Source organism: Neovison vison, chromosome 1, assembly GCF_020171115.1.
Source record: "Neovison vison isolate M4711 chromosome 1, ASM_NN_V1, whole genome shotgun sequence".
NCBI lineage: Eukaryota > Metazoa > Chordata > Mammalia > Carnivora > Mustelidae > Neogale > Neogale vison.
In genome coordinates this window covers 268,941,126-268,964,481 of record NC_058091.1, presented here as the reverse complement: position 1 = coordinate 268,964,481, position 23,356 = coordinate 268,941,126, and the positions used below count along the sequence as shown (strand labels likewise).

Genomic DNA, 23,356 nt, shown 5'->3' with positions numbered 1-23,356 from the left:
GGCATCAGGACAGAAAGAGCACTTCAGATGGTGGGGAACTGGCTAGTACAGAGATGGACCTTAGGCTGTTACCACTCCAATGCCCACCTACCAAGTGGCATTGGTACCAAGCCAGGCAGGGGACTGTGCCTTGCCTCTGCACAGAATGCTTCCACGGGCATCCTGGGAGAAGATGCTTGCTTCGCATTGCTGGCTCTGACTGAGGACTCCGCCATCAGTTTGGCTTCTGGGGTTAGTCCCCTCTCTGCGCTCTTCCAACCCTCATCAGCAGAGGGCAGCAGGGTGTCGGGCGGTGGCCTCGCAGAGACCTGGAAGCTTATTTAGGCCCTAGAGGTTTCCATCTTGAAGGCCGAGGCTTCAAGTCTTCTGAAAGACTAGGAGAGAAACGAGAGGTCTGTTCTCACTCAAACCATCTGGATGGAAAGTGAGTCAAGCTGAGTGGGGTGCTTCCAAGAGGCATAAGACAGCCCACTGTTGATGGAGCACTGAAATATGCCAAGTGAATATGTACTGAGCTACAGGCCTATCTGCACAATTTCATTTCGTCCTGCGTTCCCACCAACCCCATGAGAATGTATTCTTATTCCCATTTTACAGATGATGGAACTGAGGCTTTAAAAAGCCAAGAGAGCTTGCCAGAATGACAGAGCCAGGAGATTTAGAGCCCACATCTGTCTGCTGCCAATGCCCTTTCTTTATTTCTGTTCAACGCTGTCTTCTACTGAGGATGAAAGGGATTGCAGAGGAATTAAATAAGCTGGGGAGCAAGACAGAGAAAGCCAATAAAGAAGTCAACCACCAAGGGCTCTTTCTCCCACAGAGGCCACTATGGTTGGTCGTGTAGCCCTCCAACTTGGAATAGGATCTTCTTGTTCTCATCTGTCTTCTCACCTTTGTTAGAGTTAATGACTTTGGAGTCACTCAGTTAATTAACCCTTTGACTCACCCACCCCTCCAGAGTCATGTTGCATGAAGCCATTTATGGGTGAGCTTCAAAGCAGTTTTGAAAGTTCCGCCTGCAGGTATATAAATGCTTCCTTTAATTATCATTTCGACTTCGAGCCAGCTGCAGCGGTCTTCCACACTTTGTGGGGAAGGGTATTCCCTGATGTAAGAGAGATTTCATTTTCCTGCAGCGTTCCGATAAAACTTTCAGAGAGATTATTAGATGGTGTTGCAATTAGCTCTTTCTAAACCGTGTGATATTTTGACCAGCTGGAGATTCAGATGCATAACTTGTAACTATAATTATTGTGAAACTGGTTGCCTCCAGATAAAACTCTATCATTCAGAAGATGATCTTACTTAACATATCCAAAATCATCCCTGTTTACTTTCTGGCATTTTGTACATTCTCTTGTGGAACCCTTAATTAGAGATAATTTCCGGAACATCCAGCCTGAAGGAAAACATCAAAATTGACTGATTTCTCTGGTCTGGTTTCAGAAATTGCCCCTTGTATGGTGTTATCGTGTTCAAGCTCAGATTCACTGGGGCCTTAACTGAATATGTTAATTCCCCAGTGTCCTATCTTACAAAATGGGCTACCTGCCTGATTTTTTGCTACCCCTCTCACATTTTGAAAATGGTACCATGCATTCACAGGGAATTCCCTTATCCAAGGTTTTGGTTCTAGGTGCATTTTTTAGATTTTGCATTTTGTACCTCTTGAGGCTATTTATATTTGGATGTTTTGAATATTTATTAGTGTACAGTGATTTCTAGGATTCACAATGAAAATGTTATAAATATCTCTAACCATTTATAAATCACACATAGTTAAAGGTTTGTTCTAGCAAATGAAACTGTATGTTTTAATAAATACAATATATATGGCCTGGGTTCAGTATTTGCCTAAATGTCAAACAACCAAAAATTTTCCTTAAATAAAAATAATTACATGGCTTCATGTTCCACAAAAAAAAAAAATAAGTAAAATAAAATAAAATGGACTACATATCATTCAACATTTGTTCAACAAGTAAACACCAAATTCTTCCTGTGTTCCTATGATACACTCTGCTGAGAGCTATGGAAACAAAGATGAAAAAAGCAGTCTTTACTTTTTAGAAACCCCAGGTAACTCATTTTTTTAAAAAAGCAGTAAAATTATAATCCATCATTTAGGGAAAGAACAGAAATTGGTCAAAGGGGAGAAGAGCTCAGAAAAAGTGATGGAATCTCTCAGGGGAAGGGGGACATCAGGAAAAACTTTCTAGAACCTTGCTACTCCAAGTGTGGTCCCCGGACCATCAATAGCAATATGACCAGCTTATGAGAAATCTGAATTCTCTGACTCTACCCTGAGATTCACTGAATGGGAATCTGCGTTTTCACAAGAACCACAGGTGACCATAAGCACATTAAAGTTTGAGAAGTACAATCATAGAGGATATAATGTCCGACTCAGTTCTGAAGATGAATTATGGGGTTTTTTTAGGAAGTAAGTGGGCAGAAATAAGAGAAATACTTTCCAGGTAGGGTTAGAGGAAACTGAACGTGTGCAGAAGCTATTATCAGTTTATGTCGCTGGAGCCTAAGTTATGGGGGTGGGCGCAAGGTGTTGGCAAAGGTAAGGATGATGGAAGGAGTTAAGCAAATTGAAACAGAAGCTATAAATCTAGATAAAGACCATATTTTGAAAGACAAGAAATGTGGGAACTCTACTGCTAGATAGGAAAGATGTCACGGAGCAAGGAGAGAAGGTCAAATCTGTGTTTAAAAGTGCATTTGGGCAGCAGCATAGTCAGTGGATTTGAGAGAGCAACACTGATGGAAAAGAAGCCAATGTATAGATGATTTTTTGCCTTGTTCTGAGTACCAGAGTATGGTTCATACTCATTCATTGTCATCTGCTGTGTGAGTGACACGTGGAAATTGTAATTCGGAGTTCTTCAGTCACAGCTGGGCAGCGAAAAGTACCTGTACCTGCCTCTTAAAATCCCAGTGAAATAAAAGCCGGCTTGTATTTTCAGTCCGCTGAGCTCTCCCTGTACCTTCTAGTTTGCCAAATGCCCACGTTTATGGCAGGAGCTGGTTCATGCACCAGAGGACCATTCAGCATGAGGGAAAATGTCTGTGGTTTCTACACAGTCCTTTGGGCTTGCCTCCCACTGGGAAATGACCCGGATATGAAACTCCTGAAGCAGTTGGATGAGCAGCTCTGCTTCTCAGAGCATTTATCTGGCAGACCCGACTTTCTCTGGAATCTCCCAAGACACACATCCACCACTCGGAGGAAGAGACGGAACATAATCCATTCAGCAAGATGGGCCCTGTGTATTTGTGTATTTCTGTGTGTGCGTGTGTCTTCAATGACTTTGAGACTCTCTGCAAGTCATGATGTGTAGTTGGCTTGTGGGATCACAGAGTCACAAAGTAACTGTCAGAAGGAGTTTTAGAGATCATTTCTTTACTTCATAAATAATAGTTACCGATTCACCTGACATTGCCTGGTACTGTCAGGTGTATAAGGTGAATAGGATATCTTATCAGTTACACACCAAACACTTCACACTCAAATTAAGATACATCAAGGAGGACTTATTTATGAAAGGGAAAGGATTATTTAAAAGAGTGTGGGGTCAGGTTTAGGAGAACCACAGAAAGTAGTACAGAGGAAAATAAGCCAAGGAGCAGTTGCTACCTGGAGGCCTGAAGAGACAGGAGGAGGAAGTGCTTATTTGAATGTGAAAGCAGACAGTCCCCTGGAGGAGGTTGCCTTGAGAGGAAAAGACCTTCAGTTAGCAAGGCAATGTCCATCACAAAGAGGAGCCCAGGGGAATAAATACACTGACCCTTTCATCAACTGATCTATGCATAATCTTACACACTCTCCTCTCTTACCCCATCAACTGCTGGGACTTCTTGTTGGTTACCTAGCACGGACACCAGCCTTCCCATAAGAAGTCCTCACACTACTAAAAGAAAGTCCAACACATAAACAAATACAGTTGATGCTCATTATTTACAGCTTCTATACGTGCAGATTGTCTGCTCGCTGACATTTATTTGTAACTCCCAAATCAGTCCTCTCATAGTCATACATGGCATGCCCAGGCCAGCGCCATGAAAACCGTGAGCTGCCCTGCACGCACAACCCCAGCTGAGATGGAGCAAGGAGGTGCTCAGCCTTCTCGTTTCAGCTCTCGTTCTGTAAACAAGTATCCTTTTTGAGGTCTATTTAGTGCCATGTTTTGCACTTGGGTACTTTTTGTTGGTCATTTTGCTGTTTAAAATGGTCCTTAAGCACAGAGCTGAAGTGCTGTGTAGTGTTCCTAAGAGCAAGAAGGCTGTGACATTTCTTTCAAAGAAAGTGTGTGTCAGATAAGTTTCATTCAGGCATGAGTTATAATGCTGTTAACTGTGAGTTTAATGTTAATGAACCCACAGGTATATTAAATAAAGTGGTTTGTTTTTTTTTAAACACAAATATGGGTAAAACAGGATCATGTATAGATCTGTTGATGAAAATGTGACCAGAGGCTCACAGGAACCTATCCCTATATTTCCGCTAGGAGCAATGGTTCAGTATTCACTCCTTCAGTGTCCATGGCAACTTTATAGAACATACATACCAAATAATGAGAATCACCTGTGATTGCAAAGGGCTGTTGTAGATTATAGGATGGAGCAGTGATCACAATACGAGAGCACAGAGGGTGAAAACACCTAAGGGTTCAAGGAGGGCTTCCCAGAGGAAGTAATGTTTGAGCTGTGCTGAAGGGTAAATAGAAGCTCGCAAGGAAGAAAGAGTCTGGAAGGACATTTCAGGGAGAGAAACCAGAATAAAACAAAACAAACAAACAAAAAATACATCTTATTCCACCTTCTTCCCTTGCATTATTTTTTAGTTAGGACTGGGAACCTGGAGGACAAAGGCAATAGGTGCTAGCTAACATGGTCACAGGACAATCAGTCGAAGGAGCTGAGTGCACTGTGACTCCTCACCATCCAGGTCCACCTCTACCCACACCCATCGACACCCATCTGTAGCGGTGAAGGAGTTTCTGGTCCCTTTCCAGCTTCTCAGAATGATTTGGAGTACAAGTGCCTATAAGGTGAAATAATCGATACAAACATTTCATTTGCTTTTCTCTTTTGTATATCTCAAAGCACTTTCCCATCTAAGATGATGTTTGATCTCTCCGCACCTTTGGGATAAAAGTGGGAGTGCATGGGTCTCACCTTACAGAAAAGGAAGTGATAGAGAACATGCCAGAGGCTGTAGAGCTATTTAAAAAGGTGACATTAGAACTCAGATCTCGGGGCACCTGGGTGGCTCAGGGGGTTAAGCCTCTGCCTTTGGCTCAGGTCATGATCTCAGGGTCCTGGGATCAAGCCCCATGTTGGGCTCTCTGCTCAGCAGGAGCCTGCTTCCCTCTCTCTGCCTCTCTGCCTACTTGTGATCTCTGTCTGTCAAATAAATAAATAAACTCTTTAAAAAAAAAAAAAAAAAAGAACTCAGATCTCCTTCCAAGTCCTGCATTCTTCCTAGAGGTCACACCAAAATTCCAACCATGTTAATAACAATAATAACAATAAAAGCTTCTGTTTTTGAGCACTTATGATGACTCTGCTTAGCATGTTACATTTATTATTTCATTTAATCTTCTAAGAGCCCAAGGGGTAGGTACAATTACAATCGTTTGAATTTTACAGATGAGAATGGGTCTCTGTACATTAGGAAAACACTTCATGGTCCCACAATTAATGAGTGACAGAATGGGGGCTTGAAGCCAGACCTGTCTGTCCCCAAATGCCATGCTCCCATCCCTTCTGTGGGGCTGACTGGAGGTCACCTTTGCTAGCCTCGGACTGTACAGCAGCACGTGGCCATGTGCCTGTTACATTGCTGCATTCCAAATTCTGTTCAGAATATGCTCTACCCTCCTTAACAGTTCTTATCTACAATTACTATGTATACAATTTGTTTAAATGAAGATGAAAGGTTCTTTGCTGTGAAGTTATGTGCAAACGATCTGACCTTCAAGCGAGACCAGGTCCGTAGAAGTCGTGAGAAATGAGCAAAGTGAGAGAAAGGCAGCATGAAGGGAGGACATGCATTTCCAAATGGCCCAGTTTGGAGCTGCAGTCTTTCAGCAGCACACCAGCTGTCAATAATTCATTTATAAAATCATGGGGCTAGTTCTTAGGATTTCATGAGGATGAAATGAGCCAATTCATATATAGTACTTAGCACAGAGGTTGGCCCCCAAAAGACATTTAATAAATGTCAGTTAAAACATACATGTTTTAGGGGCACCTGGGTAGTTCAGTGGGTTAAAGCCTCTGCCTTCAGCTCAGGTCATGATCCCAGGGTCCGGGGATTGAGCCCTGCATCGGGCTCTCTGCTCAGCAGGGACTCCGCTTCCCCTGCTCTCTCTCTGCCTGCCTCTCTGCTTGCTTCTGATCTCTGTCAAATAAATAAATAAAATCTTTAAAAAGCATATGCTTTAACAAATTATTCAGATTCAAAGAAGGAAATAGGCAACCCAGTTTCCTATGGAAAGACCTGGGTCTGGGTCCAGCCGCTGTTGGGCAACCCTTCCTCTTTCTGGGCCCCAGTTCTTTCATCTGTAAACTGAAGCAATTTTGAGCAAGTGCTCAGGTTTTATCTAATGGACAAGGTAAATTGCATAACTGACCATCAAGTTTCTCTTTTCCTGCTAACAACATGCACCAAGTGTGTGAGCGTACTGTATGGAGCACACCCATTGCACTTAGAAACTTGTTTTGTATTATTCACAGTTTCTCGCCATCTCACACCTTTTTCCTTCTTTCTTTTTAAAAATTTATCATTGAGCGGCACTTGGGTGGCTCAGTTGATTGAGCTTCCGACTCTTGATTTCGATTCAGGTTGACTTCAGGGTTGTGAGATCAAGCCTTGAGTTTAGCTTCGAGCTCAGACTGCTTGGGATTCTCTTTGTCCTTCTGCCCCTCCCCCCACTTGCACTCACGTGCTCATTCTCACTCTCTGCCTCAAATAAATAAATAAATAAATAACATCTTTTAAAAAATTTATTTGTGATTCTAGGGGCATCTGGGAGGCTCAGTCAGTTAGGTGCCCAACTCTTGATTTCAGCTCAGGTCTTGATCTCAGGGCCGTGAGTTCAAGCCCCGCATGGGGCCCCACACTGGGCATGGAGTCTACTTAAAAAAAAAATATATATATATATATATATATACACTAAAGCATTTTAGCCATTATTGTTAATATTAGTATTTATCTTTTCTCTCTCCAGAACCAATTCTTATACCTGTTTCAGATTCTCTGCTATTGGTTTCTCTGAAGCAGGATCTGTGAATTTTAAACAGAGTCTTAGATGTCCTAAGTGACCCGAGACTCTTCTAAAAACAAGGCAATGTTGCCACACATGGAACCACAGTGCGTGGGCCACAGCTTAGCAAGTGGCAAAGCAATTTTTGCCTGATAGCTTCGATTCTCTCATTGCTGATGGTGCAGCCGGGGGTTGGACATGAAACATATCTGGAGGCAGTAGACAGATGGCTACACATTTCACTGGCAACATGTAAGCTAAGATTTTACTTTTGATTATTCATTCAACTCATATTTACTGAACTCCTATTAAGTACTAGTCTCCGAGGAAATGTTGAGAAGCAAGAAAGACACATCCCTTCCCTCTTTGATTTTATGCTCTAATGATGGTGTGTAGGAAATTATGTCAGCAATCACCACACAGCACACCAAGGGGGGATGACAGAGGAAGTCGAGGGGGCTCTGGATGCATGAATGACTAACCCTAGCCTAATGCAGACAAGAAGGGAGCTTGAAGGAACAGACAGGTAAATGGATCCCAGAAGAATGAATAGAAGTTAGGCAGCAAACTGTGGGCAAGTGCACAAGTGGGAGGGAAAGGAGGATAGACCATTCTAAGCAAAAGCCCAGCTTACACAAAGGCCTAACACAGCAGATTTGGGAACCTAAAAGATTGCTTTTAGCTAAAAGCAAAGAGCTTGCTCACAACAGAAGAGACTGGAGAGGTAGATGCTAGATCATGAAGAAAGACTCCTGTGGGCCATTTGTTAAGGAGTGTGGGCTCCACACTGAGAACAATGGGGAGCTAGTGAAGTCTTTTAAGCAGGGCAGGAGCACGTCTTTTATTTTAACTTATGTGATTTTCTACATGCAGAAGGATTTTGGAATATATCCGTCTTACTTCACTGTATAGAGGAGGAAACAGGTGAAGTGACTTGCCTACGGTCACTTAGTTGCAAAACTGGGACCAAAAGGCAAGCCTCTGGATTTCCAACATAGTGGTTTGAACAAACCACCTTGCTTCCCCTTATAAGCAAATGGAAATCAGGGGTCAGGGAATTATTTTTGCCTAAGATCTCAACAAATATATATGTAATGGTCTCTTTGTTTCTTTTAAGCAACTTGTTCTTGAAAGGTGAAAAGACAGGAAAGGAACAACAGGGAGAAATATGTCTTCCAGAAATCTACAATATCCAAAATAGTTGTCCCTTTAGAATGAAAATCCAATCTCTCTTGTTATACATTTATAATCACTGACACTCAAAATCCTAAGGATCACGGTAGAAAATGAAAAATTAAAAAAGAAAGGGAGAAATGAAAAGGAAGGGAGGAAGGAGGGAAGGAGAAAGAAAGAAAGGAAGGAAAAGAAAGAAACCAGTTCAGTTTTTAAAGCCATCCTCCACAAACACCTCCACAGCTTTCTCACAGGGACAGAAATGTGTGTGTGTGTGCATATATAGATAAGTCATCCTTTCTGAAATAGCAATTTAAATTAGAATGAGTGATGTAACATCAAACCATAAAGGATCATGAATTCTGAGTGTCTGGGAAATGGTATGAGATCAGTGAGGGCAAAGACTTCACAAGTCCTTTGCTAGAGACTCGGGTAATACGGCTCCTCTATAAATAGCCCCTAACAGGAACAGCTAAGTGATTAAGTATAAATTTGTGGGCCCTACACAAACATTTCAGAAAGCTTCCCTTATAACAGGACTTTATCTTATATATCTACACACACATTAAAATGTCTCAAATGCTTTCCAGTGTGTCTACCTGTGAGGTAAGAAGGGCAGATATTATTCCTCACTTTCTAGTTACTGAGGCTTCTCAGGAACAAGACTGTTGAAGTGACTTGAGCAGGGGGTCTGGAGGTTGGATCCGAAGGTCCACCAGGCTGCAGCTCAGGGAGAACCGTTTCTTTGGCCAGCCCTGAATGGCAGATAAGCCTTGAAGAGAAAGGTAGGTGCCTGCCTGTCCTTTTAGGTTCCTCCTGCCACCCTGTGTGTTCCTTTTTGTCCATTAGGCAATTCCTGAATGAAGCTGAGGCAGGTCCCTGCTTAAGAGACGGCAGCTTCAGGGATTTGACTCCAAGGAACTGAGAAGGTATTCCTGAGCAGAGGCGCAGCACTGGGTACCAGACTCAGTTGGTGGGAGTCCCCTCTCCCCAAACCTCAGCTCTATTTTCCATCATTTCACCCTGTTTCTTTCCTTCGCAGAACTTATTCCAGCTTTAACTGCACAGTACTAGGTTAATTTACGCCCTGCCTCTCCTGGTAGATGACAGGCTCCAAAAGGGCAGTACACCAGTGCGTACTCAGCTTCTGGCATGGGGCTCGGAACAAAGTAGCTGCTCAATAAATATTAGGTAGATAAATGAGCACTTGGAAATAACGTGAGATCGATGAGACCCGAACCGAGCCCAGAGCTTCCGCCCTCCCACTGCCGCAGGTGTGGCTCCCAGGCATGCGAGACCTGGCGGCAGGTCCTCTCTCCCTTCCCCACCCCGAGGGCCGCGCGGCTGGCTGTCCTGGGGCAGCAGCCGGGGTGCAGGTCAGGGATGCGCCGGCCGTGCGCCCCTTGCCGCAGCCATTTCCTGCTCTTTGTGTGACAGCCGCGGCGGCAGAGGGGCCGGCACCGCACGCGGGGAGGAGCCGCGGCGGGCAGGGGGGCGGGGCCGAGGGCGGGGCCGAGCGCCGCGGCCGGCCGAGCCGAGCCCAGCCAGGCAGAGCATCCTGCGCCCCGGCGCGGGGCCCCGCCGTAGCCTTGGGCTGCTCCCCTGGACCTGCCGCAGACCCAGGTAAGCGGCGCTCGCAGGCCTCGGGGCCGGCATGGGGACCGGGATGCTGCGGGGGACGTCGATGCGGCCGTGAGGATGCGCAAGGGGCCGGCGCCCCTTCTCCCAGCCCGAGGGGGGCGCTCGGCGCGGCGCTCAGGCTAGCGCGGCCTCCCTCCCCCCCACAAGCCCCTGGAGGCTGGACTCCAGGCCCTGCGCGGCCCCCTTAGCCCTCCGGCCCACCCTGGGCCCCGGGGCGCGGACCCCCTGCGAGGAGGCGCGGACACTCAAAGCAGCTCGGGCGGAGCTCGGGCGCGGCGGCGGCAGTGGCAGCGGCAGCGGCAGCAGCAGCAGCAGCAGCAGGTGCGCGGCCTGGGCCGGAGCCGCGGGCCGGAGAGGAAGCGGCGCTAATCCCAAGCACGGGAGACACCTGCCTCGGCCGCGAGCCCGGCGGCTTGACATCCCCGAGCCCAGGTATTGCAGAGCGCCGGCCGCCGCCTCTGCCGCCAAGGCCACCATCACCTGCTCCAGGGCCAGCGAGAGCCGCGTGGGCCTGCTTGGCAGACGCCTGGGGCACACAGCGCCCTGCAGTGAACGAGAGATGGGTGGGGCGAAGGTCGGAGCGCCAGTGTTCGGGGGTGGGGGATTTAATGAGGGAGAAGGCAAGTCTGACCCGCTTTGAAGCCTCTTGGCCTACACTAGCATCACTCCCCCAGCCGGTTGGCTGTGGGCGGGGGATGACAGGGGGAAGGGGATGAGTGGGCTGACTCCTGGGGAAAAGGTTGGATTTTCTTGAGCTCTGGAGAACCGGAAAGATTGCCTACCTGTCTGTTGTAGCTTCTGCTTTTCAGGACAGCCCTCCCCCTCGATGGGTGGGTGAAAAGGAAGAGAAGGGGGTGCTCTCTGTTTAGGGGTGGGGGTGGGGGCAGGAAGCACGGTCCGACAGGAGTATGGTTCTCTGTGCTGAGGAGAACATGGCAGGAAAGAACACTGGCACTGCCCTGGCCCTTCCCAGCCCAGGGGATCTGACTTTGACCTCTGCTTCCCTAGTGTCTCCAGCTCAGCAGAAACACTCACCTAGGGCTGATGGGCCATCTGCTCCCCTTCCAGCCAGGACAAGAAGGTGGCAAGGATCTTTTCCTGCTAGCTCCCAAGTGCTTGTGCCTTCCTGGCGTGGATGAGGAGACTGGGGCTGTCCTGCAGACATGAGGAACGAATTAGGGGAGTGCTCGTTCTCATACTCCACTTTTCTACCTTTTACCTAGGTCTCCCTTAGGGCATTGTGTCTTACCTTACTTACTTTTGGGCACAGGCCCTGTTGGGAGCCATGCTGCTAACCCCGGAGATTACAGATGTTAGAGTGCAAATTTCTAGGTCCATATTCCTGAGCAAGATTGCAAAAGCCATGAAGTCTGTTTCAGCATCATAAGACCTTCTCTGTGATGCTCCCTGAGGCCTCCCACCTCCACCTCCATGTTCTGTGCTTCCCCCATTCTCCTGTGTCAAAAATTATTCCCAAGAAAGGAGCCAGTGAACATGTTTATCTTTTAAGAGCTAAATACAAAAGAATTTGCCATTCGATGCAGAACAGGCCCTTTAGAAGTCATTTAACTGGAAAGGAAACAGAGGCCAGGAGGCATTTGAATGGAAAACAAAGCTTTAAGTCAACATATTTGATATCTCTAGCGGTGGAATTTCAGACAGTGGGCTGCGAGTAGGAACGGGGAACTGGGTAGCAATTTGGGGAACAGCTCACTTAAATGACAGTAACTAGCGGTGGTCAGCTCCGTTTGCTGCTGGGGCAGAAGTACTGTAGGAGCATGTGTATGTGTCACTGGCCAGGGGTTACTGTCACTGGAAGGTATGTGTGGAGCACCCAGTATCCACTTGGGGGGGGGAGGGTAAAACTTTCCTATAGAGAGTTACTCACTGGTACCGGCTGCCATCTGCCCGGGCAGTTACGAGGCCACAAGAAGAGCGTGTTGTTGCTTACAAAGCTAGTGCTTCTCTCTAGTTCTGAACACTGAGCCTCTGGCTGTGGGCATTAGCTCTCTGCTCACTAAGGTTCTTTATTATATTTCCTGGCCAGTTCTCACCAGTTCTGGAGGCACCCAAGCCTGCCTTGTTCTGTCCCTGCTGAAAGTGGAAAAGGAAATACTTGCTTTAGGGCATTAGGCCAAGAATGGGGTATATGATCCAGTAGGGTTGGACAGTTTTTCCTCAAATCAAATCGGAGACCGGCCCAGAAAAGGTAGACATGAATTTAAAATCTGGAAAAGCACCCCAGGAGAAAACTCCACATCCCCTCTGATAAATTGTGCCCTCTTGGGAGTTCCGTGGGCCTCCACTGCTGTCATTGACCAGCAAGCTGAATGAGGTGATGAATAAGCAACAAGCTAATTAGCATTGGAAACAGCACTCCTGGAAAACAGCACAGGCTCTGGTCCCTATATTTGAGGATTGGCCTACACTCTCACTCAGAGAGGTTTCTTTTGGCTGCTCTTGGCCTCAGGGATCCACCAAGAACTTCACAAAATGGTCTTTTGTAGCCTCCGTGTGGCCACCATAATAATGAGTCTATTTCTTTACTAGCAAGTATTAATTATTCACTTGTACTTGATGAAACCAGACATCAGTCACTTCATTGGAGCCTTTGTAACAGGCCTTCGGTCTTGTCGTTCTGAGGAGCACACCCATGCCTAGGTTCTAGAGGATAGACCTGTTTTGGTAGTGGAGCATGCTGGGCAGTGACTGGGAAGCCAGCAGAGGTGGGGAAGGAGCTGGTCCTTCACTGGGTGCTCTTTTTAAGTGAGGGACACACGCACATGTTGAGTAGAGTGTCTAGCACATAGTGAAGTGCTATTCTATTTATGTATTTATTGGTTATTTTGAAGATTTTATTTTATTTGAGATATGGAGAGTGAGAGAGAGAAAGAGCACGAGCAGGGGGTAGAGGCAGAGGGAGAGGGACAAGCAGACTCCCCACTGAGCAGGGAGCCCGATGTGGGACTTGATCCCAGGAGCCTGGGATCATGACCTGAACCGAAGGCAGACACTTAGGTGCCACCCTGGTGCCCATGTATTTATTATTTTAATGTACTAATTACATAATCCTTAAGAATATGGTTCATGTGTGTAGTCAATCCATAGCTCTTCCCACTCCTCTACCTCCAGGGCCTTCTTGGATTTTGCTTTTCCCACAGGGAGTTGGCTAGCCCCGGCAGGGTTACCTGCAAAAGGTAGCCACGAGAGTGATAGGATGTGCTACCAGTAAGGCCTTCAGGTAGGAAGTGCTCTTGAGCAGCTCACTGACGGTGAATATAACTTGAGTAGGCAGAAAGAAGGGGAGGGAGTACACTGAGCCCAAGCCCAGAGGTAGTTCTCACATTTCAACACACAAAGAGAGGTCAGGAAGGAAATTTCCTTCTGTGTGCATTTAGCATTTTGCAATCAGCCAAAAATGTTAAGTGCACGCTTCACTTCCCAGGCAGACAGAGCAGTGCCGTGGCCTTCGGACACAGGAGTTATCCTCGACTTGCTGTGTGCCTTTAAATCCTGGACTGCCTCTCTCTGACTTTCCGAATTGGCCACGGGAAAGCAGCTTGTCCAGCCTGTTACCTACCTGTTGCCACAGGAGCCTGCAGATGAGATAATGTCTATAAATCCCAGTCTTAGAAGAAAAGGCCATGGAAACAGAAGAGAAAGAGGTTTCTGAATGTGTGGCTCTTTGGGAGGACTGCCCTTTATTCCTAGAGGAACAAGTTATTAATTATATATTGTGTGTCAACTTAAGAAGACAAATCTGTGGCCTCTCTGTAACAGCAAGCCAAGGGGACACTGAAAGGCACTGTGTGATTCACAGATTCTGTCACGGCCCCTGGACGGCCTTGTCTGTACAAAGACATTTCAGATTTCAGTCAGTGGGTGTGGGGCGCCTCCCAGGATGCAGAGTTTGGATACTGGCTTCCTAGCCATGACCATTATGCCAAGTGCTGTGTGTGGTGTGCCTCAAAGGAAGTACCATTCAAGCCGTACTTCTTGGGCCCTGGCAGTAGAGGAGGAAACCAGTTCAGTGCAAGATCCTTGAAAGAGATTGCTCTGAGGAGGTAGAGCTGAGGTTCAGGCAGAATTTCTTGCAGGGACCCTTCTGGCTGAGTGGCATATGGCTAGACTTACAGCAACTCAGAAATAGTGCAAGGAGAGAGGGAAGTAAATGTGACCTTCTGGAGAGATACCAGAGAAGGACCCAGTGATGACTTCATCAATAGGCCTTTTGATTGTGTGTTTGCATCATCATTAGGTCATCTTAGAGCTGCGGTTCTCAGATTTTAATCTCTTCATGGGATAGAAGGATGTTTAGTATGTCCATGTTGTCTGGTGTCTGTCTTCTAAATAAGGGAGGAGATGATGTCCTCTGCAGAAAGTAAAGGTGGCAGACTGGTTAGGAAAGTTCAGGAGACTTCTGGAGGTTTGGAACAGCTGCCTCTGTGGGTGGAATAAGAAATCAGCTGGGATGAATGAGAGGGTTGTCTTACTTTCTGAGACCAGAGAATCTGCAGAGCTGACCCTCCTAGAAGATACTCAGTAACCCAGTATTAAGTGAAGGGATACCTGAGAAAGATAGCCAATTCGTATTTTTATTTTTTTTTAAAGATTTTATTTATTTATTTGACAGAGAGAGATCACAAGTAGGCAGAGAGGCAGGCAGAGAGAGAGAGGGAAGCAGGCTCCCTGCTGAGCAGAGAGCCCCATGCGGGACTCGATCCCAGCACCCTGAGATCATGACCTGAGCCGAAGGCAGCGGCTTAACCCACTGAGCCACCCAGGCGCCTGCCAATTTGTGTTTTTAAATCGTGACGTCTTAAGACTGATTTTGGCAAGGTATGAAGGGTGAGAAAAGAATTCAGGACTAGGGGTTGGCCATCATCCTTCAAGTATGTTATACTGTCACATGGGAAAGAGAAATAAGGACTTGTGTCTTACGGGTTAAGGTGAGATCGGTATGCTCTAAAGAAGTCCCCTCAGAGTCTTCTAGCAATAAGGCTGACTTAGATGTGATATCATAGAGGACTATAATGTTTTAAGTTAAAAAAATTTTTTTTTTACCAGAAGACACGAATTTGGGTCACTTGCCAATATAGTCAACAAGTTGTTCCTGTAGTGCTTATTAACTAAATAATGTGTAGAATGTGCCCTGATCTGTACTAGGGCTATGGGTGAAACTAAAAAAAATAAATAAATAAAAAATAAAAGACTATTCCTGGTTTTGGTGATCCAAAGAATTAGTGAACACATAAAGCAATTTATAATGCAGTAGGAAGTTGTGAACGCTGAGACTGAGCCCTTTAAGAATCCAGAGAAATGGAGGTTTGGTGGAGTTTGACTGTTCAGAACTTCATGGAGGCCTATCTTGAATTGCGCCTTGACAGTGGTCAAGGGTAGGATTCCAGAAGGGGAGAGGACAGTCTACTGGAGAGTGGAGAGAGTTGGAGCAAAGGCAAGAATGCTCATAGGCAGGTTCATGGCCTCTCATACATCTTGGCCAGAGTGGGTGTCCATGTTAGAGAACCGTGGTCTTGAAGGAAGCCCTTTGCATGGAGGGTCCGTCTGCTGCCAATGTCATTTTTTTTTTTCGAGTTGGACATGGACAATATTGACATGCTCAACCCACCACAGCCACAGCCAGCCCCTCCCCAATGCACCCCCACTCAGGGAAAGAGATAAACCTGCAAGCAGGGGTAACATGGGAGCCCTTGGAGCTCTCCCAAACATGTAATAAAAAGTACCTTGTTTGCAAACCTCATACTTAAACCGTCACTAGGTAAAAGTTGCCCATAAGAATCTTGACAATGGACATTTTTTGACATCACAGTAGAAAACCACTGCCCGACCAACCTCCCTGTTTCACCGACAAGGAAATGACCTTTGTAGAGTGAGTGAAGATGTGATTCCAGGGCCTAAGTCAGTCTTCAGTTGGAGCCATAGTCGAGCTGCAGCCTCGTGAAACAGGCCTGCATGGTCTGCTCTTGTGGCTGAACTTGCCGTCTCGCTCTTTGTTTCCAGGGCAGATGCAGGGTGACTGAGTTTGAGCAGGTGCTGCTGAGACGCAGCTCCTCTCCCCAGACAGAGGTCTCGTTGGCACCCCTCACGTGGTGGCTTGTCCCAGGAGGCCCCACTGGGAGCAGATCGGCAAGCTGGGAAGCTGCTCTCAGAGACATGACTGCCCACCCCACCCCACCCCCGCCTCCCGCCTTGCCAGAGGATGGGATCTGCCCTGCCCTGTTGGGTTATCAACGGAAAGGCCCCCTCAACCCTCAACACTGACAACACAGGAAGCAGCTGGGTAAAACGGCCGGCAGGAGGTGGGGTGGCAATGTCTCTAACTCAGCCAGGGTCTTTCTCTTGGCTGTAAACAACCAGGAGGGTAGGCCTTCTCCAGAGGCCCAGGGCGTGGACTTCTCTGCTCTGTCCTCCTGTCCCTTGTGTGGAGAGAAGCTGCTGGGGATGGGGGTCTCTGTCCCAGAAGACCTGCAGTGAGGGAGTCCAGGAGTGAAGGCTGCCTGAAGACAGTGCTAGCAACTGGCCAGATGGCATCAGCGATGCTAGGAAGGAGGCCTTGGGTTGTTGTCTTTTAAAGTAAATTTTAAAATTTCGATCAAAGCAATACATGCTTTCAAAAGATCAAATAGTGGGGTGCCTGGGTGGCTCAGTCGTTAAGCAGCTGCCTCCAGCTCAGGTCATGATCCCAGGGTCCTGGGATGGAGCCCCACATCGGGCTCCCTGCTTGGCAGGAAGCCTGCTTCTCCCTCTCTCACTGTTTCTATCTCTGTCAAATCAATAAATAAAATCTTTAAAAAACAAAAACAAAAGATCAAATAGTATTCAAAGACGCATAATGAAAATAGCCATCCAGTGCCCACCTCCCCAGAGAGGCTGTCACTTCTAACTCACTGTTTCTCCCAGCTCGTGCTTCCAGATCTCTTAGGAATATGCTTACGCTGCCATTTTTTGATTTATCTGCTCTATGCATTGTCTGTTTACTTCCTGCTGTGATAGATGAAGACTTCGCTTTCTTATACCATCCACCTCCCTCCCCTGTCCCCATCTCCCAATATAGTGAAAGCTCTGGCTTTTTTTTTTTTTTTTAAATTTTATTTATTCATTTGACAGAGATCACAAGTAGGCAGAGAGGCAGGTGAGGGGTGGGGCTTGCAGGGAGACAGGCTCCCTGCTGAGCAGAGAGCCTGATGTGGGGCTGGATCCCAGGACCCTGAGATCATGACCTTTGCTGAAGGCAGAGGCTTAACCCACTGAGCCACCCAGGCGCCACTGCAAGAGCTCTGTTTTAACCTAAATCATGTCTGAAGCATCTATATTATTAAGACATGTAAATGATGATCACAAAAAAGATAGGTAATGTCCTTTGATTTATCTCCTTTCCTATATGGCTTTTTTGTTTTATTGCAGAGTTAGAATTTTCTCCCTTCCCCTTCCTTCCTTCCTATTTAATATCACTTTTTTTTTTTTTTTTTAAAAGAGCTCTGTCCTATCTGTTAGTGTATCAGATCCTCCTATCTTCCGGGGAAGTTACTTTGTTAACCCCAGCTCCGCCCCTAACTAGCTAAGTGACCTTGCACTGGTCTGTCTTATCTCTCAGCCTCAGTGCCCACTCCCCCCCCCCCCCCACACTCCCAGCAGAAAGAGAGCTCAAGGAAGGAGGAGGACTACAAACTGGTCTTTTTCTTATTCTAAACCTCAAAGCCCATTCCCCCATCTCAGAGGCTGTTGCTGTCTGAGCAGTCTCTTCCCCAGGGTGGGGCAGCCCCCCACCCCCTCAACAGATGGCAGTGCAATCAACCTGGGGGGTTTGGGGTGCTGGTTTGGGCCCTGCCCCACGGTGGTCCAGCTTGTCCTGCGGTCTAGGGGCTGCCCCATGGGGTCCTTTGGATGGGTGTGTCTGTTGCTCTCTGGTTCTGTCCCACTTCCTCTGGTGATTTTTATTCAGTGGAATCTGTGCTTGCCGGAAGGCAGCATCGTGGTTCCCAAACTTGCCAAGCTCCTACTCCAGCTCCCTCTCTTTGTACCACTCCTGCATATGTAATACCCAAACTGTCCCCAAGTACTCACGCATATAAGAACATTTTTTGGTACTGACGCTTCAGTTCACCACTTAAAGCATATGGTTCAGTAATTTTCAGTATATTCACAGAGTTGTGCAACAGTCATCGTGATTGATTTTATAACATTTTCATCACCCCAGAAAGAAGAACCTTCATGCCCATTAGCAGCATCATCTATTTCCTCCAGTTTCCACACCAAGCCTATGGACTCACAAATTACTTAATGTTTCTTTTGATTTGCTCACCCTGGGCATTTCCTTTAAAAAGCACACTATGTTTCTTTCCCTTATCAGATTTTTGAAGTGCACGTTGTGGCATGTGTCTCTACCTCATTCTTTTTTATGGCTGAATAATATTCCGTAACAGGGATATACCATATTTTATTTACCCATTCATCAGCTGATGGACATTTGAGTCATTTCCAGGCTTGGGCCATCACAAATGGTGGTGCTGTGAACATTTATGTACCTGGTTTTATGTGGACATATATTTTCATTTCTCTTGGGATTAGACACAGAAGTTGCAAGGTCGTATTTGGTAACATTGTGTTTGAAACTTGGAGGGACTGCCAGACTGTTTCCCAAAGTTGCTGCACCATTTTACCTTCCTTTCAGCAGGGTATGGGGGTTCCAGTTTCACATCCTCACCAACATTTGTTGTTAGTTGTCTTTTTGAGAATAGCTGTTCTAATGGATAGGAAATGATAACTCACTGTGATTTTGATTTGCATTGCCCCAATGGCTAAAAATATTAATAATTTTTATGTGCTTATTGCCCATTTGTATATCTTCTTCAGAGCAAGGTCTGTTCCTATCATTTTCCCATTTTAAAGATTGGGTTGCCTTTCTGTTACTGAATTTTAAGAATTCTTTGTATAGTCTATGTAAATAGCAGACGACATCCAGGTGGTCTCTTCCACCCTGTGGATTGTTTTTTTCACTTTCTTGATGATGTTTTCTGAGGTACCAAAGTTTTAAGTTTAATTTTGATGCTATTAATAGACAGCTAATAAAATCAAAGATACTTAACCTATTTTTTATTGCACTGCTTGTACTTTTGATGTCATTACATATTCCCAAGTCACAAAGATGTACTCCTGTGTTTTCTTCTAAGATTTTTACTGTTTTGGCCGTTATAGGTCTTTGATCCATTTTGAGTTGATTTGTTGTGTGGTGTTGGGTAGAAGTCTGGCTTCATTCTTTAACATGTGGATATCCAGGTGTCCCAACACCATTTGTTGAAAAGAATATCCTTTCCCCACTGAATTGTCTTGGTACCCTTGTCAAAAATCAATTGACCATAAATATGAGGGTTTATTTTTAGATTTTCAGTTCTGTTTTATATCTTTATACCAATACCACACTTTCTTTTTCCACACTGTTTTGATTACTGTAGGTTTGGACTAAGTTTTGAAATTGGGAAGTGGGTGTCCTCCAGTTTTGTTCTTTTGGGGGATCGTTTTGAATTTCTGTGTGAATTTTAGGATTAGCTTGTCAATTTCCTCACAGACGCCAGCTAGGATTTTGATGGGGATTACCCTGTATCTGTATCAGTTTGTGGAATACTGCCATCTTAACAATATTAAGTCTTCCAATCTATGAAAATGGGATATCTTCCATTTATTTGTGTCTTCTTCAATTTTTTGACAATGTTTTATAGTTTTCAGAGTGTACATTTTATGCTCTTTTTTTGGGCAAACTTATTCCTAAGTATTGTATTATTTGTGATGCTGTTATAAATAGAATATTTTCCTGATTTCATTTTTTGACCATGCATTGCTAGTATAGAGAGATACAATTGACATCTGTGTGTTGATCTTGTATCCTGTAACCTTACTGAACATAGTTGTTCATTTTAATAGTTTTTAGTGGATTTCATAAGGATTTTCTATGTATAAGATTAAGCGTCTGCAGATAGAGATAATTTTACTCCTTCCTTTCTAATGTGGATACCGTTTATTTATTTTTTTTCTTTCCTAAATACACTGGCTAGAACCTCCAATATAATGTGGAATAGAAATGGAGAGAGCAGACATCCTTGTCTTCTTCCTAATTTTGGGAAAGCATTCAGTCTTTTACCATTAAGTCTGAAGTTGGTTGTAGATTTTGTTTTGTTTTAGCTGCCCATTATCAGGTTGAGGAAGTTCCCTTCTGTTCCTAGTATGCTGAGTGTTTTTGTCATGAAGGCGTATGACTTCGTCCATTTTTCTTTCTGCTTATACTGAGATGACCCTGTGGGATTTGTCCTTTATTCTATGATATGGCTTATTACATTAATTGATTTTTGGATGTTAATGTTAAACCCTCATACATTTCAGGAATAGATCTCACTTTGTCATAATGTATAATCCCTTTTATACAATGCTGGATTTGGTTTTGTTGGGCAGATTTTATTGAGCACTCTCTACCAAGCAAGCTGTTTACATGAATTAACTCATTCAGTTTTCAAAGCCTAGGAGGTCGGAACTGTTATTATTCCTCCTATCAGAGACAAGGAAGCTGGGGCTCAGAAGCATAATGCCATCTTCCCAAGGTCACAGAGCCAGCAGTGGCAGTCAGGATTCGAGCTAGTTTTGCATCCCACTCTCACCAGATAAACCACCTCTCATGAACATACCAAGAGTGATGTGAGGTGATTTTCAGATGATACCCATTGTTTTCATTGTTTTTATATTTTATAGTTTCCCTTTGTTTATGGCCAAGTGATACTAGGTCTCTGTTAGTGATTGTAATCTGAGCTTCCTTTTAAAGTATACTTATAAAACTAAGCATAAAAATTCTTTATAGACAAAAATATTAAGTAAGTAATTGTATAGACAATTTATGGGTATGACTGCATATTTCATATTGATTTAAGTTATCTGTGCTGTCAGTAGTGAAGGAGAAGGAATGGAAAAACTAGAAATGAAGACATGGCCAATTCAGGTCATCTCATTTCTCCTGTGTCGTCAGGGGATTCATATGTGTTCACGCATTCATCTGCTACTTCCTCAGTGCCTAATCTGTCTTCAGAACTCTGCTAAGGTCTCTGAGGTTTTCAGTGACGGCTAAGAAATGGCCTGTCACCTCATGGAGCCTACACACGCATACCTCATTCTACACATCTGTGTTTTCTTTCACGGGCAAACGCAGATCAATGTCCGGTGGCCACCTGGACCTCTGTATTTCACGAGAAGGCTTCTGAGGCTGCCTGGGGACTCACTGAGAAATAAAGCCATTATCAGTTAGTAACGGTGGCCCTGACATGGAAAGAGGAAGTATCGGTACTCGCCCCCTTCCCAGGCAGCACATGTCAGCAGAGAGGTACTGCGGGTAGACCTAGGAGTGCCATTGCTGTGTCACAAGGTCACTCTCTGTTCTAAAATTTGAGGAACTGCTACAGTTTCCCAAAGTACCACACTGTTTTACTTTTCCTACTGGCCATGTCTGAGGGTTCCTATTTCACAGCCTCACCAACACTGGAAGGGAGCAATTACATCCTAGCGTGAGTGACCTTGAAGGGTGAGTGAAATCAGGTCATACAGTGAGAGAAGGGAGAGAGTTTATTTCAGACATAACTGTATACAAGACATTGAAGCTTTTCGCTTTAAGTGCTCGCATGTTAACTATTTGAACCATTTTGAAGGAGTTCTTTCTAAAATATAAACAGGTTTTTTGCTATTTATATTCCTTTTCCTCCATTCCCACTTTTAAAATCCTGGTATCTTGGACATAGTGATGGCTTTCTTGAGGTCTTGGGTTCCCTGGCCATTACTCGTGAAAAAAGATTTTTACTTGGGAGAGAGAGAGGGAAAACATGAGCAGGAAAAGGGGCAGAGGGAGCAGTAGGCTCCCTGCTCGCTCCCTGCTGAGCACAGAGCCTGACCCGGGGCTTGATCCCAGGATCCTGAGATCATGACCTGAGCCAAAGGCAGATGCTTAACCAGCTAAGCCACCGAGATGCACCTACTCATCGACTAAATTTTTATGTAGCTACAAATGTGTGCTTGAAACTGTGCTGAGAGGGGCGCCTGGGTGGCTCAGCGGGTTAAAGCCTCTGCCTTCGGCCCAGGTCATGATCCCAGGACCCTGGGATCGAGCCCCGCAATGGGCTCTCTGCTCAGTGCGGAGCCTGCTTCTCTCTCTCTCTCTCTCTCTCTCTCTGCTACTTGTGTTCTCTGTCAAATAAATAAATAAAATCTTTAAAAAAGAAAAAGAAAAAGAAACTGTGCTGAGAGTTGGGTGTTAGACATCTCCTGCCCTCAAGAAATTTGTCATTTAGGGCAGGAGAGAAAATGTGGTAATAGGTGTAATAAAGCATTATGGATGCCACAGAAGTAGGGGCACACTGGGTTTTAAGGAGAGCCAAAGGGAAAGTGAATTTGTGTAGTGGGTAAGAGAGTCAGAAAGGCTCCTTAAGGAGTTAACCATTCCCTTCAGTCTCCCCGAGCCCTAGGGTCATCCTGGCAGTGTATGAAGTGTTTGGTGGTTGTGTGCTGTGATATTGCTGATATTCTTAAGCTATTGGAATATGTAGAGTTCTGCTTCTGCACTATGTGGCCCCAGCTCTCATGCTTGTAGTTTCCTCTCCATCCTGCATGGCTCGGCCTCTCCTCTCCAGGCACCACGGTGAGGTTTGCTGCTGTCATCGTTGGGGCAGCGCCTAACTTACGGCTTTATTTTATGGACCGGGCGATGCATTAAAAGAAGTGCCAAGTGGCTGCAGTGAGGTTTGGAGCCACAAGGTTTGACCATGGGGTCAGTGGAATGTTCTTGTAAAATTCTTCGCCCCCAGACTGTTCAGGAAAAAACACATGCTCCATTCTGGTGGGGTCTTTGGAAGTCCTGTAAGATGCACACGGGTGACTCTGAGCCTGCCTGGGTCCCGCACCTGTGAAAGAGCTGCCTCTGACATGTGGAAGGGTCTCGGCTGCAGAGGAAATACTGACCCATGGCCCCATGTCCTGTCACTGCAAACCTGGGTCCCTGCACAGTCCCCAACATGCCCATGTACGCATAATACACTCCATTTTCCTTCTTAGGATTTTTCCTGCTCAGTCAAATGCTGTGCAAGAATACATTTTTTTAGGGGGACAATGTAAGCCTCCTTTTATTTCCTATGTATTTATTTATTTACATATTTAATTATACAATATTTCTATACATACATACTCACATATTTATCACTTTTAACTATGTATTTAAT

The 23,356-nt window shown here is 45.5% G+C and overlaps 1 protein-coding gene across 1 annotated transcript in view; it reads left to right on the top strand.

Moving 5' to 3' along the window:
- Positions 1–10,001: 10,001 nt before the first annotated feature.
- Positions 10,002–23,356, top strand: part of CYFIP2 (cytoplasmic FMR1 interacting protein 2) — a 125,825-nt gene continuing 112,470 nt past the window's right edge. The window contains exon 1 of the mRNA XM_044230560.1: positions 10,002–10,076. The gene's annotated coding sequence lies outside the window, so the exon portion shown is untranslated. The remainder of the gene's footprint in view (positions 10,077–23,356) is intronic.